General features: G+C 35.1%; 1 long non-coding RNA gene across 2 annotated transcripts; it reads right to left on the reverse strand.

Moving 5' to 3' along the window:
* Positions 1 to 1290: 1290 nt before the first annotated feature.
* Positions 1291 to 4758, reverse strand: LOC133777680 (uncharacterized). 2 transcript variants are annotated; one of them, XR_009868770.1, is made up of 4 exons: positions 4517 to 4758; positions 4376 to 4447; positions 3616 to 3797; positions 1291 to 1794 (listed from the first exon to the last, which is right to left on the reverse strand). It is a non-coding gene; the product is annotated as an uncharacterized LOC133777680 (long non-coding RNA). The 2 variants fall into 2 exon arrangements; XR_009868769.1 differs by lacking the exon at positions 1291 to 1794 and having other exon boundaries at positions 3557 to 3797.
* Positions 4759 to 13703: the final 8945 nt, after the last annotated feature.

Below are 13703 nucleotides of genomic sequence, written 5' to 3' on the forward strand. Positions count from 1 at the left end.
TATGTACATATTTTTTATATAAAAAATATATTTTAGGTTTTAATTTTTAATTTTTGTTGCTTGTGCTACCATTAGAAGTGGGCAATAGTACTACAAAAACGGGATTTCTCGACAGTTTTTAACTATCGCTATTGAGCAACGACAACAGTCGACTAACTGTCGTATTTGCCAATGCTGGCGCAGGAGTTGCTATATCGACAGTTATCAAATGTTGCCATTGCTGGCTACGCCGATAATTATTAGGTGTCGCTATTGCTGGCTACGCCGATAGTTTTTAGGTATCGTCGTTGCTAGCAACACCGACAGTTATTAGGTGTCATCGTCAACGCCGACAATTATTAGGTATCGCTGTTGCTTGCAATGTCGACAGTTATTACGTGTCATCATTGCTTGCAAAAAAATTATTTCTTTTTATTTTAAATTAAAAATTATGATTTATTTATATACAAATCTAAAAAATTATAGATTAAAATAAAAAAATTTGTACAGAGTATTTACAAATCTAATAAAACAAAGTTTGGACAAATATAACACTACTACTTGACTCAAAAATTATATAGCCTTGTCTATAAGCATAATCGTCTTGACTTTAAAAAATATATAACTAGATTTACAAAGTAAATAATTAACAACTCAAAAAAGAATCATTTACTCTACAATAAAAATTACAAATAAAATAAAACACTAAATTCATTGTCAAACAATATATCGTTCTTCTTCTTGTCCTTGTACTCACCCTTGTCACCAATAGTCTTTTCAAAATGAGAATTGGATGCCATGAATTTTTTTCTAAAATCATCCATGAAACATGAAAAATCACATTATAATACACCAAACATGAAAAATTATAACTAGATTTTTATTGTAGTTTAAATAAATAAGTTTACTTACAATTGTTACACAACTCTCTTACTACCAATGTCTCGGTCCAATTCATAAGTTTACTCTCTTGTTCTTTTAATATTTTTCCATACTCAATAGTTTCAATGAACTAATTTTATCTCTCTAATACTTTATTTCATTCAAGGTATATTAAACCAAAATAAACAAGTCAATATATACCAAAACATTATAGGACCCAAGTCTTCAATACTTACAAAAACACAAGTTCATGTGGAAATTTGACATCATGAACTTAGTGTGCAACCAATAAATTTATTACCAGCAATATATGGACATTTTCTTTCAAAGGGAAACAAAATTTATTATAGGAAAAAAAATCAAAGATGAAACTTTTAGCAACTAATGTACCTGGTATAAAAAAGTTGCTAGCAGTATTTATTCACTTACCTATTGATGAAAGTTTATCTTTAAGGGGTTGATTCGTTTGGTTGGGCTCCAAAGAGTATACCCAAATAATGAGTGGAACAAAAGAAAACCAGCCAATTTGTACACAAGAAATATGCACGTGCAATTGAAACTTTTTGCTTGTTGATTCTGCTAAAAATACAACAGTAAATATTACTACATCTAGACCATCCAGCGGCAGCTAGGATTCAAAGAGACAATAATGTTGATAAACTCACAAGTTCTCAAAGAACTGTCCAACTTAATCCATCCTAAAACACTTTCCTACTTGTTACTTTTGACAATAGTGACACTTAAAAGAGCAAAAAACAAGGGAGAGAAAGAAAGAATACCCGTACGTTGCATTACCAGTTCAAAATGAAATCAGGTTCCCATTTGTTAAACTTGTTTCTTTTCGTGGGAACTCATGGACTTTCTCCATTGACCCAAAAGAGCTATATCTTGTTACTAGGTGTTCCAACCTCAATTAATAGAGCTACATATTCACTATGTAGGCAAACAAGACCCATATGAGAATATAATCACTCACAGAAAGTAAGAAAATTAATGACCATTGCAGATAACTTTTTCTAAGGAAACAAATTTGCGGAAAACAAAAATTAAGAATAAGTTCTTGTATTCCATTATCCATTAAGAAAAAATAACTTCCAATAGAGAAAAATGTTTCCTTCTTAGTTATTTCCCATAGTGCATTCTTTTGTACTGAATTTCTAAATTAATAAAAGATATTCGTACCAACAAGTTGTACACATTAAAAGGAACCATAACAACTTGAGCATATCCAAAATATAAAGTCATATGTCTTTTTCTTACCAATATATAAACAAAGGACGGTAAAGAAAGATTTCATCGTTAACTGCTTACTAATTTATAAACTAATCTAACTTGACGTAGAAACACACACACATAGCAAAGACAGTAGAGAGACCGGAGCAGAAAAATACAAAAAAAAAAAAACCCATAAATTTAACAAAACAGAAAGGGAAATTAAAACCTAAAAAAAAATACTTCCCATAATTGAGAGAAGGGTAGTGTTACACCCAGATTTTGAGCTATGCAAAATACGACCTCGAAAGTTGGAATTCGCAAGTAAGTAGACTCACAAGGTTGGAAACATGCTCCAGGACTGCATGTCGAGCCTGCAGGACATAGACAACCTCGAGTATGGTGACCTCGAAGTATTCATGATCTCGAAAGATAGCTCCGGGCAAGCATTCATCTCCGAGAATGACCTCGGGTCAGGGTTCCCGAGCTCGACGCACATACGATCTCGAAAAGCCATGTGACCTCAGAAGATGTCTCTAGCTCGAAAGGTGACGGGAAACCTGGGAGGCTAAAGCCTTAGAGATACGTGATAGCCACCTTGAATATCTACACGTGTTATAAATATGAGATGTAATCCTCATTTATTATTGTAAATCCCCTAGAATCATGGGATATTATTTGGTCAGTTATACGTCCCTTGGTCTTCAGGGGACATTTCCTTTTATATCTGATTATAGGCATTTAAAGCCATTAATTTTATTTATACGAAAAGAGTAACTACCCAAAATATGTGGGATAGTATTCTTTAGCCTTCTCTATAAATAGAGAGGCCATGCACCATTGTAAAGGACCGAAATTCTGATCCTTGAGAGAAAACTCTGGAGAATTCATTCTTGAAGAACTCCTAGAGATAATCTTGAGTTTAATAACAAAGACTCGTGGACTAGGCAGATTTAACTGCTGAACCACGTAAAAATCATGTGTTTATATTGTTTTATTTCAATTGGCCATTTTCAGTTATTGTTTACGTGCTCTTCTTTCACTGTTTGACGAAAAACGGCGTCAACAGGCAGTGAGAAAAAAAAACAAGCACAAAATTAAATATATATATATACATACATATATATTTATATACACATAACAAGTTGCAACATACTATATTACTACCCCAATTTTTATCACTAGACTATATCTTGCAAGACTTAAAAAGCACCTGAAACCAAAATAGAACACACACTAGGCATATATTCATGTTCAAAGAAAACTAGACATATATTTCAAAACTAAAAAAACATTGTCACTATTAACAGAGAGAAATCAACAAATTACGATAAGAAGGAAATCAATTTTATCATTGTTCCTTATTATTCCAGCATCATTCAAGACATTCAAAACCAACTCTAATTAATAATCAAAAGGAAATATTAATACTTAGCTATGCATATTTACTTAAACTACTAGCATAGAATATATATAAAAAAAATATATAAATACAACTATTATTTGCTTATGTTAGAAATGGGCATTATTAATGAAGATTACTTGGTGACAAAGTGAAAATTGCAACTTCACCATCAACCGTTAATTACAGAGCAGAAGAGTCTACATATTCCCATAGAGATAAAATCTGAAATGAAAGTTAAGCGACAACAAACTTAGCACTGATACAATAAGTACAAACCTCAGCCTTCCGCTATAGCTTTCTCAATATCAAGAATGTTTGCCTGTGAAATCACAATGAGCAAAAAAAAATTTTGATTCAAAACTAATAGCACAGATTCAAACCCGCAAAATTAAGGGATCAAATTAAGTACAGGGGATGTAATAGTCTCAGTTACACAATTCAACACACACACACAAAAATAAAAAATAAAAATGTGAACATACACACACATATATAATTATAAACCACAACTCCTGCCCAAAATAGAAAAATTCTGGATGTAGAAGATGAGCAACAAAAGTCTAAATTCTTTTTATTGCCACCCAAACATTTCACATTTCAATCTCAATTCATACAAAACAGATACACATATATATATAGCCGACATACACATGCTTAGAAAAAAACAGGAAAAAAATTACATTTAAAAAAAACCAGCCTAACTAATAACATAACAAAAACATACACACACACATATATATATAGCCTAAGATGAACCAAATACTCAAAATAATCACTGGACAGAAAAGGAAATAAAAAATTAAGAAAAAACACTTACCGTAAATGAGAGACAAGAAACCAAACAAAAAACACAGTGAGAAACAAAAAAAAAACAGAAATATATATTTATATATATACCAGTGAGAGAGGGAGAACGCTGAGTGAGAGAAACTGAGGTTTGAGGAAATGGAGACACAAAGATTACCGAAGCTGCACAAGACAAAAACTATGAGGAAGAAGAAGAAATAACTAAAAAAAAGTTTAAAGAAGCTGCCTTACGTGAACTAAGGGAGGGAGAACGGTGGAGAATTGAGGGAGGGAAAATGGTGGAGCTCCAATTTTTGGGGCAGCGGAACTGACGGAGAATGAAGGAGCTTCAATTTTTTGGGCGGTTCCGATTTGGGTTCTCCACTTTTGGGGTTGCTTGGGGTTTCAGGTTTTGGGTAATTCAAGGGAAGGGAGAGAGACAAAGGAGAGAAATTTCGAGGGAAAATAAATTTTTTGGGTCTTTTTATTTTCGTTTCGCCCTAACGGGAGCCGCGTGTCCGAAAAATAAATGTTTTATATCATAGCTAATTTAAATTTTAATATAAAAATTATTAATTATAAATACAAAATTTATTAATATGAAAAATTTAGAAACAAAAAAATTATAGTTTTAATTATTTTTAATAAATACATAATTTTTATAAATATATATTTATATAATTTACTTTTTTTAAAATTAAATTATTCATTTAACAAAAGTAAAACTTTTTAAATTCAATATATTCTCCATTTCTAAATTTTAATGTCACTTATTAATAATTTCAAGAAATAATACATAATTTGAGACATAAATCCATCTATTATCTTATTATATAATTAAATTTAATTTTAATAAAAAAATTATTATAAATAAAAAAGTTAATAATACGAAAAATTTAGAAACAAAAAAAAAATAGTTTTAAAAGTTTTTAATAAATATATATAATTTTCATAAATATATATTTAAAAAAATTTAGTTTATTTTCAAAATTAAATTATTTATTAATTATATTTTTAGATTTTTTTATTTGAATTTCAACGACATTTTATAACTGTCGTTATTGAGCTTTTATTAAATGTCAGCGTTGAGGTCAATAACGACAATTTTTAACTGTCGACACTAACGTTTTCCTTCAAACCAACAGTCTTTCTCCAAGTGACTTTTTCTTTTACAAATTCCACATGGAGAATACTTATCGTTATTTTCCTTTTGTTTTTCTTGATAACTCTTGCTTTTAAAATTTGCATGTGATTTCCTCCCATCAACTTTAGATTTTTGAGATCGTGAGTTAATTTTAGACTGATAGGCATTTTCAGTCGCATTTTCACTATGCCTTTCTCACATTACTTTCGTATGCTTCAAGAGAGCCCATTAATTCAGTTGGTGATAGAGTATCTAAATCTTTTGTTTATTCTATCACGGAGATTATTGCATCATATTTTTCTGTACAAGAAATTAGTATTTTTTCTAATATTTTCTTGTCATAAATTATTTCCTTATAGACTCCCATATTATTTACTATTTCTTTTATTCTAGAATAGTAATCTTTTCCAGTATCATTATCGTTCATTTTAAGATTCTAAAAATCTCTTCTAAGCTTCTGTAATTTAATTGTACGTACCTTGATAGATCCTTGGAACTCCTCCTGCAACGTGTCCCATGTTTCTTTTGCTATTGATGCATCCATAATCCATGAAAAAATGTCGTCTACCATACTTGCTACAAGCAGAATAATGCTTGAGAATCATTTTGTTGTTTCTCTTCCATGGCCTTCTTATGATTTTCTGAGAGCGAAGACGTGTCTTCGGGAACTTTTTTTTTTTTTTTGATCAAGAAGAATAGAAAAGCTTCATTGAACCAACCAATTACAAACTACACACAGCTACACAAACTACCTCAGACTAGAACTGGCCAAACCAGCCATTAATTACAAAGAAGATTACGAATATACAATTGATCTTGAGCTGTATTAAATCTGTTAGACACTAAGTAAAGTCTATGTTTAGTAGTGAATTTAATTTCCTGAACAAGATTCCAAACAGAGGAGGAGTAACCATCAAAATAACATCTGTTTCTGTTGGCCCATAAGCTGTAAATGGTTGCTGCAAACACCATGTTAACTATACTAGACTTAGTACCTCTCCTAGCTCTTGTAAGCCAAACAAGCCAGCAATTAAAATCCAAAGGCCAAGCTGCAAAACCCAACCAAATTAATATCATATTAACCAGCCGAGAGGAGAGGCTACACTCAAAAAACAAGTGAGCATGACTTTCCCGGTAGCAATCACAGACCGGACAGGACAGAGAGTTCAAAGGGATATGCAGCCTATTTAGGTTATCCCTAGTTCGTAACAGAGAATTAATCACCTGCCATAGCATAATCCTGTGTTTAGGAAGGATTATTCTGCTCCAAACAGTCCGAGAATACTAAACTTTTTGCTGAATCAGAAGACTATTATACAGCTTTGAAGACAGAAACTTTCTCTTCATACTAGCAACTGAAATTGCAGCAGAACTGAAGTAATTTTTCAGATGACACAATTTCCGCCAGTACCAGCTACAATCCCCCTTTAAATCATAGTTCCAAAAGTTCTTATCTTTCAGATAAATGGAGTTAATCCATTTAACCCACAGTAAGTCTGGTTTGGAGGATAAGGCCCAAATATACTTAGCCAGAACAGACCGGTTCCACAAAGATCCATCTCTAAAACCCAAGCCACCATAAGCGTTGGGAAGGCAGACTTTTTGCCAAGAAGGGATATGTAATTTACTCCTCTGCCCAGAAACGCCCCATAGGAACCCTCTACAAAGTCTTTCAACTTCCTTGACTACACTTTGGGGCAAAACAAAAATAGACATCCAGTAGTTACGAAGCCCGAGTAAAACTGAGTTTATAAGTTGAATCCGGCCAGCAAAGGAGAGGTGACTACTAGCCCAGTTCTGAATCTTCAATCTAAACTTCTGAATGAACACCTCACAATCTGCATGTTTCCATTTTGAAGGCCTCATTGGAACACCAAGATACCTTAGGGGAAAGGAACCCACAGAAAGGTTAATATCTTGAGAAGTTCTGTTTCTGTCCGACATAGAGACTCCTCCGAAAAAAATATGAGATTTACCAGTATTAATGTTCAAACCAGAAGAAATTGCAAAATCATCAAGCACCCTCTTAACACTCCTAACAGCTGGGAGAGTACCCTTGAAAAAAAATAAGCAAGTCATCCGCAAAACACAAATTAATGAGCTTTAGACTCTTGCACATCGGATGAAAACGAAATAGGGAGTTAAGCGCTGCATGTTGAAGACTTCTAGTCAAATACTCCATGATGAGCACAAATAATAGGGGTGACATAGGATCACCTGATCTCAGCCCCTTCCCCCCTTTAAACTTGCCATGAATTCTACCATTCATCACTAGAAAATAGGTGGTATTCCTAACACAAGACATAACCCAGCCAATGAACTTCATGGGGAACTTTAACGCTTTTAACAAGCCTTCAAGAAACAACCAATCTACAGTGTCATAAGCCTTGCTCAAATCTATCTTTATGGCGCATCTCGAAGAAGTGGAAACTCTCCCATAATTTTTGATAAGGTCTTGACAAATCATGATATTGTGTGCAATAGATCGACCTTGAATGAAAGCTCCTTGATTGAATTGAACAATAACTGGCAGAACAACAGCCAACCTCTTACAAATCAACTTAGCCATGCATTTATACAGTGTGGAGCAGCAAGCTATTGGCCTATAGTCGACAACTCTGGAAGGATTAGCAATCTTAGGAATCAATGAAATGGTTGTTTCATGAAGTTTAGAAGGGAAATTGCCAGACTCAAAACAATAAGAGATAGCCGAACAAACCTCGTCACCTATCTTACTCCAGACAGCTTTAAAGAAGCCAGACCCATACCCATCAGGACCTGGGGATTTAGTATTAGGAATACTAAATAACGCCTCCCGAATTTCCTTCTTAGAGAAAGGTCTCAAAAGCGAAACTTGCTGCTCAACTGAAAGTTTCGGACCTAAGTCAATATGCTGGATATAAACCCTGCCTGAAGCTGAACTTGGACTGCCTAAACAAGCTTTAAAATGACCCAAAAAATGAGAGACCACTTCTGTATAGTTATCAATTAACTGTCCTTCATCCGTCATGAAAGAGACTATCCCATTCTCAGCTTTACGCTTCTTAAGGAAAGCATGAAAAAAGAGGTGTTCAGATCTCCCTGTCTTAACCAAGTTATTTTACTCCTTTGAATTAAAAAACTCTGATATAACCTCTCCTGAACAGAAAACTCCCCTGCTGTAGTTCTCTCAGCCTCTTGATAACAAGAATCATGGGGATGAGCTTGAGCTTGCAGCTGAGCAACTTGATAAGCATCCTTGGCCTTATGATAGTTAGCTTGTAAATCGCCTATTCTGTCCTTATTAAAAAAATTTAGGCAATGTTTTAGCCTCAACAGCTCAAGAAATATCGCATTTATACCATAAGCTGTAATTGGGCCTCTCCAGCTTTTTAAAACAAACTCAGTGAAATCCTTGTGATCTGCCCAGTAATTGTAAAATTGAAAAATTTTGGAACCCAACTTCTCAGAATTCTGAAAGCTAACCAGACAAGAACAGTGATCAGAGATGCCTTCCCATCTATATATTGTTGTAGATTGAGAGAACAGATCAAGCCACTTTTCATTGCTCAAGACATGGTCTATTTTCGAATATATCCTTGCAGCACCCTCTTGGTTATTAGACCATGTAAAATAGGAGCCAATACCCCGAAGAGGTTCAACCTGAGCACCTGCCAACCAGTTTAAAGAATCATATAATTCTGAGTCTGAAACAGCCTTGCCTCCAACTCTGTCCTTGCCTGAAAGAGGGGCATTAAAATCACCAAGATAGATCCAGGCTTTAGGCATGTGATAAGGTTTCTGTAACCCTTCCCAAAGACACCTCCTACCCTCAATCGAATTAAGACCATAAACAAATGTGACCCCAAATTTCTGCTGCATTCCCAACATCTTCACCTGACAATGAACTGCTTGAGAGGATTCCTCTAAAATGATGGTTTTAACAAACAATCTTCTCCACATAACTAAGATATGACCTTCAATGATGGAACTAGTGTGATAATCCCAGTTAGGAAAATGGTTTTCCATGAATTGACTAATTTTGCAACCCCTCAGTTTAGTCTCCAAAAGACCACAAATTCCCACTTTGTATTTATTACATAAAGCACTAACTGGGCTCTATTTATTGAATTTATTTAGTCCTCTAATATTCCAACTTAAGATGTTGCAGCTATCCATTGAAGGAGTTAGGATTCAAACTTCCTTCCTTATTAATCACCATTGCTTCTTGCAGAATTTCAAACTTGTTCAGATTCATATTTTTACGACCACCATTGTGAGCATGAGCGTCTAACCTCTGTCCCTCCTTAGCATGTGCAGCAACTCGTTTTGGGGTTCGCCATGGATGAGTAACCTTACCTCTACCATTAGTTTCATCCCTAGTCTCCTCGCCTGAGAGAGAAGACCCATCTGGATCCACCTGCTCTTTGTTTTTTCCTGAACATGCCTAATCCCCATCTTCTTTCATCTGTCCAACCTGTTGTTCATTTTGATAGACCAAAAATCAAAATTTTCTCCATGGAAAATTGGAAGAGGTAGAGATGAACGACTAGAATCAGAACTCATGGTGAGTAGGAAAAATTATGCCCAATGTTGATCGAACCAATCTCTAACACCACTGATGGTTTGTGAATTTGGGATAGAGAAAATAGTGATGATTTGTTGTAGTTTAGAATACTTGACGAGTAGTAGTAGTGACTAGAGTAATGATGGGTTATGATATTATAGTTGATGTTGTTGAGTGGACAAGTAAAGAAATTGGGTTTGGAGGAGTAAGGTTTATGTTTTAGAGAGTAGAGGATGGAAGAAAGCAGTAGAGGTTTATTGATGGTTTGTTGTTTGTAGTTACCTCATTTGCTACCAATGATTCAAAATGAAGACAGATCCCATTGGCCCATATGTATATCCTTGAGTCTATAAATAGGACTCAAGGGACTTATTGAACTGGGGGAATAATCTGTATTCAGAGAGAATAAGTTTTTTCTATACACAGTTTTGTATCAATTTTTGGAGCTTGTGAAACTTAGTAAACCCTAGTTTGTCGATCCCAGCTTTCATAATACATCAATATAAATACTAAGTGGAAGTAGGATATTACCAATATCTGGGACCGAACCACTATAAATCCTAGTGTCGTTTAGTTCTTGCAAAATATAAGGTTGAGACACTCGTGATGCAGCAAAGGGAGATTGACCGACAGCGCCAAGAACTGAATGAACGACAACCTGACATGGATCGCCGGCAGAGAGATGCCACTGCGGCCTTAGAAGCAGTCATTCAATTAGCACGAGCACAACCTGCACCTGTCGCCAACTGGACTAGCCACCCAGCACTCACCCTCAAAAAAATCCACATTCAGAGCATCCCGGTGTCACCATAATCCACCACAACTAAGGAATCCTCAAGGACTAGAGCAACATCCCGCTGCTCAGCAAGATGGACCAGTCCAATATCATGAGTAACAACTACCTTCTCAAATGGCTGAGATAACGCTCAGCAGCAAAGGCAGAATAGGGCTGAGCAGCATCCCAGAAGCCCTATACGCCAGACAGAATAGGGCCGAGTAGCATCCAAGAAGCACTAAGTAATAATAATGTCCTATCTTTTGCAAATATAAATATTTATGATGTATTGTAATCTCTTATTTTCATAACAACAAATTATGATGTATTATGGAAGAATCGTTCAATTATGTCTTATGAAATTATATTATTTTTGTAAATCATTTAATAAATTATTGGTTTTATTTATTCATTATTTAATGAAATATTTGCTTACACAAAAAATACTTACTTACTGATGTAGCGAAATTAGTACGCACGTGGGTTGCACGTAACTACCTAGTGATTACATCCAGGTGGACCAACGACCAGAAGAGACGTTGCGCGATGGATCTAAGATAGATCCTGAATAATACAGCAGAAAATGTGCTGACATATGCTAATAGGTCAGGTCGGGGTAACGAAGCCAGAGTTCAAGTAAAGTTACAAGTGAGATATTTCTAAGATATTTGACCCTATTTTTATATAAAGATTATGATTTTTGTTATTATTTTAATATGCATGATTCAAAATGTAGACAGAACCCATTGACCCATATGTATATCCTTGCTTCTATAAATAGGACTCAAGGGACTTATTGAAATGGGGCAATAATCTGTATTCAGAGTAAATAAGTGTTTTCTATACACAAACTTTTGTATCCTTTTTTGGGGCTTTTGAAACTTAGTAAACCCTAGTTTGTCGATCGCAGGTTTAATAATACATCAATACAAATACTAAGTGGAAGTATGTTATTACCAATATTTGGGACCGAACCACTATAAATCCTGGTGTCGTTTTGCTCTTGAAAAAAACTAGGTTGAGACATTGGTGATGCAGCAAAGGGAGATTGACCGACAGTGCCAAGAACTGAATGAGCTACAAGCTGACATAAATCGCCGGTAGAGAGATGCCACTATGGCCTTAGAAGCAGCCATTCAATTGGCACGAGGACAACCAGCACCTGACGACCAACTGGATCAGCCACCCAGCAATCACCCTTAACAAAATCCACATTCGGAGCATCCCGGTGTCATCACAATCCACCACAACAAAGGAATCCTCAAGGACCAGAGCAACTTCCTGCTGCTCAGCAGAAGACACCAGTCCAAAATCCTGAGCAGCAACTTCCTTCTCGAGTTGGTTGGGATAACACTCAGCAGCAAAGGCAAAATAGAACTGAGCAGCATCCCAGAAGCCCTAGACGCCAGACAGAATAGGGTCGATTAGCGTCCAAGGAGCACTAAGTGATAATAATATCCTATTTTTTGCAAAAATAAATATTTATGATGTATTGAAATATCTTATTTTCTTAACAAATTATGATGTATTATGGAAGAATCATTCAATTATGTCTTATGCAATTATATTATTTTGGTAAATCAATTAATTAATTATTGGTTTTGTTTATTTATTATTTTATGAAATATTTTTTTACCAAAAAAACACTTACTTACTGATGTAGCGAAATTAGTACGCACGTTGGTTGCACGTAACTATTTAGTAATGACATCCAGGCGGACCAACGACAAGAAGTGACGTTGCTCGATGGATCTAAGAAAGATGATGAATAAGGCAGCAGAAAATGTGCTGACATATGCGACCAGGTCTGGTCGTGGCAACGAAGCCAGAGTTCAAATACAGTTATAAGTGAGATATTTCTAAGATATTTGACCCTATTTTTATATAAAGATTATGATTTTTGTTATTATTTTAATATGCATGATTCAAAATGTAGACATAACCCATTGGCCCATATGTATATCCTTGAGTCTATAAATAGGACTCAAGGGACTTATTGAAATGGGGGAATAATCTATATTCAGAGAGAATAAGTGTTTTCTATACACAAAATTTTGTATCCTTTGTTGGAGCTTGAGAAACTTAGTAAACCCTAGTTTGTCGATCGTAGGTTTCATAATACATCAATAAAAATACTAACTGGAAGTAGGTTATTACCAATATTTGTGACTGAACCACTATAAATCCTGGTGTCATTTAGTTCTTGCAAAAAATGTGGTTGAGACAATGGTGATGCGGCAAAGGGAGATTGACCGATAGCACCGACAACTGAATGAGCGACAACTTGACATGGATCGCCGGCAGAGAGATGCCAATGCGACCTTAGAAGTAGCGATTCAATTGGCACAAGGGCAACCTGCACCTGCTGACCAACCAGATCAGCCACCCAGCACTCACCCTCTACAAAATCCCTATTCGGAGCATCCCGGTGTTAACACAATCCACCACAACCAAGGAATCCTCAAGGACCAGAGCAACATCCCGCTGCTCAGCAAGAGACACCAGTCCAAAATCATGAGCAGCAGCTACCTTCTCGAGCTAGTTGAGATAACGCTCAGTAGCAAAGGCAGAATAGGGCTGAGCAGCATCCCAGAAGCCCTAGACGCCAGACAGAATTGGGCCGAGTAGCATCCAAGAAACACTAAGTGATAATAATATCCTATCCTTTGCAAAAATAAATATTTATGATGTATTGCAATCTCTTATTTTCATAACAACAAATTATGATGTATTATGGAAGAATCGTTCAATTATGTCTTATGAAATTATATTATTTTGGTAAATCATTTAATTAATTATTGGTTTGATTTATTAATTATTTAATGAAATATTTGTTTACCCAAAAAACAATTACTTACTGATGTAGCGAAATTAGTACGCACGTGGGTGGCACGTAACTATTTAGTGTTGACATCCAGGAGGACCAATGATCAGAAAAGACGTTGCTCGATGGATCTAAGAAAGATGATGAATA

This window comes from Humulus lupulus, chromosome 5, assembly GCF_963169125.1.
Source record: "Humulus lupulus chromosome 5, drHumLupu1.1, whole genome shotgun sequence".
Classification (NCBI taxonomy): domain Eukaryota; kingdom Viridiplantae; phylum Streptophyta; class Magnoliopsida; order Rosales; family Cannabaceae; genus Humulus; species Humulus lupulus.